Source organism: Coregonus clupeaformis, unplaced genomic scaffold (assembly GCF_020615455.1).
Source record: "Coregonus clupeaformis isolate EN_2021a unplaced genomic scaffold, ASM2061545v1 scaf0332, whole genome shotgun sequence".
NCBI classification, from domain to species: domain Eukaryota; kingdom Metazoa; phylum Chordata; class Actinopteri; order Salmoniformes; family Salmonidae; genus Coregonus; species Coregonus clupeaformis.
Genome location: NW_025533787.1, coordinates 398,370 through 400,887, shown reverse-complemented (window position 1 = coordinate 400,887; position 2,518 = coordinate 398,370). Strand labels below are relative to the sequence as shown.

General features: G+C 42.1%; 1 non-coding gene across 1 annotated transcript; it reads left to right on the top strand.

The window, feature by feature from the left end:
• The first annotated feature begins 2,106 nt into the window (after window positions 1-2,106).
• LOC121559042 lies at window positions 2,107-2,288 on the top strand. The gene has a single exon (XR_005998651.1). It is a non-coding gene; the product is annotated as a U2 spliceosomal RNA (small nuclear RNA).
• The last annotated feature ends 230 nt before the right edge of the window (window positions 2,289-2,518 follow it).

The following is a 2,518-nucleotide window of genomic DNA, read 5'->3' as shown; positions in this document are numbered from 1 at the left end:
TCCACTGTTTCATGAGCCATGGTTGACCTGCTGGTTTTATTCCAAAGAGCATGACATTTTGCAAAAGCAGACCGAGACAGCCTCTTGTAGGTTTCGTTTGCAGCTCCTCCTGCAGCAGTGGCATCAACTGTGGATATAAGATTGAGGAGATGGCATGCACACTTTTGGTGCCTTGGAAGTTGGTACTCAAGGCCTGTGTTGTCATCCAGAATTGCAGACATCTTGATACTCCACCTCTGACTCACTCTGATCTTCTGTTGCATCATCAAGGGTGGAGTCACTCTCCTCTTGTACATTGATGGCTTCCTCCTCTTTCTCCTCACCATATAATCGAAAGGAAGTTTGAGCCACTGTCTGTTGTCGTCCTGGTCACTTTTTCCCTGATGTGGTACTCAGAATGTATTTCCTCTAATGCAGCAGCAAGGACATCAAACGTGTGCGAGCCTTTGACAGGTCTACAAGCCAATGTGGAGTGCCTCTCCAGTGAGGTGTTGTCTATCCAGTGACAGGTGACACCTAAGTAGCTACGTTAGCAACATAGTTCACAGCACTCAGCTTTTTGATGATTATGCTCTTCTTGTGTTTTGCAGCTTCTTGTATTCTTGTGCATAACGTTTTCCTTGTCATTACTGTATGAGGTTGCAAGGTTTCTATCAAAGTATTGAAGGATGGCGTCTCAACCACAGAAAATGGTTGGTTGGCCTCACATACAAAATTTAGCATCAGCTTGTCAAGGGTTGCTTGTGTTACCCGCCCTGGGGCAGCAAAGGCTGTTATTTTTGCATTTTTCACAAGAGTATCACTGGAAGAGGAGGACTTACGCTTTCTGTGGTTCTCTAGTAAGTCTGTGTACTTTGCCAGTTTGTTGGGGTGAATCCTCTGTGGACAAAAAAAAAATCTGTGAGGCTACAGGGAGATCAAGACATTAAAATAGACTTATTATCACATCAAATGTGTATATATATATATATATATATATATATATATATATATATATATATATATATATATATATATATATATAGAGAGAGAGGAGAGAGAGAGAGAGAGAGAGAGAGAGAGAGAGAGAGAGAGAGAGAGAGAGAGAGAGAGAGAGAGAGAGAGAGAGAGAGAGAGAGAGAGAGAGAGAGAGAGAGAGAGAGAGAACATGTTTAAAACATATGTAACCTAAAAGACAAACATTCGCCTATCCAAAAAAAACGAATTTAGGAAATGTACCGCTACATGTTTCCTCAAGTTAGATGTTGAGTTCTTGAATGCTGAAATGTCCGTTTGTTTTGGTAGACACAGAAGACACCGCATAATGTAGCTGCTCCTTCGCACTTTTACTAAGGTAAACATGCTTTCAATATGAGGCCAGGGGTGCGGGTGGTCCTCCTCGTCTGTGTCTGCATTGCCGACGGCTAATTCTGACATTTTTGTGTTGCTATGACTGTAAAGCCAACCCGTCCCGCCGCTGAGATTGAGTATGGTAAAGTGACGAGACTGCACAACTACGTTTGATTGGTGAAACACAGTCACGTGGTAGAGCCTTAGCGGAAGTCTCTCTCTCTCTGTCAAAATAAAACATTAAAATAAGGCATATGCGGGGGGATAAAGACAATGACGCGTAGAATACCAAAGAGGTAAAAAGAAAAGTAACGACCTCATTGTAGCCTAATGTAGCGGAGTAAGAGTACAGTTTCTTCTTCACAAATCTACTCAAGTAAAAGTAAAAAGTATAGTGATTTAAAACTACTCCTAGAAGTATAATTTTTTCAAAAACTTACTCAAATAAATGTAACGGAGTAAATGTAACTCGTTACTACCCACCTCTGGGGAGGAGGTAGTGGTAATTGGACTGGGATTTTAGCGACTGTAAGACAGAGACTGGGTTTTTGGGGACTGAGACGACTGACTTTTGAGGGCAAGGTTTTAATCATCAAGGCTGTGATTTTACCTGTCCTTTTATTAATCAGTTCTGTTTTTATCCCTCCTAGGAAAACATTGTTAGCTCTGGACCGGATGCTTTTTTATTTTCTGTGGGGAAGCAAGTGGGAGAGGCTGAGGAGGGAGGTGGTAAAGATGCCCAGGCTCAGGGGGTTGCTTGCGAGGGCCTGGGTCAGCAACAAGACCCAGGCCCTCGCAAGGTTCTGGCTGTTCTTATCAGTTTAATATCTGATACGTCCCCTATCTGGGGACCATATATTAAATAGATTTTTGGAACAGGGAGATGGAATAGGGGCTTGCTCCGTCCACTCCACGCATCGACCTGGTATTGCAGTACCTCCAGGAACTGTGCACCCCCTGTCATTGTAAAGATAAAGCAGGCAAAGACAACATAATTGCATTGTTAAATTCTATTACGATCACAATGTATTTTACATTTTCACATTTGACCATCTTCATCTCAATGTCAATGATGGCTAGAAAGTGATGGTCAAGTCAGTCACTGTTATATTGACTATGATAGCTGATGTGAATGGTGCGTTAATCTTCTAATCAAATCAATGTTTATTCGTCACATGCACAGGATACA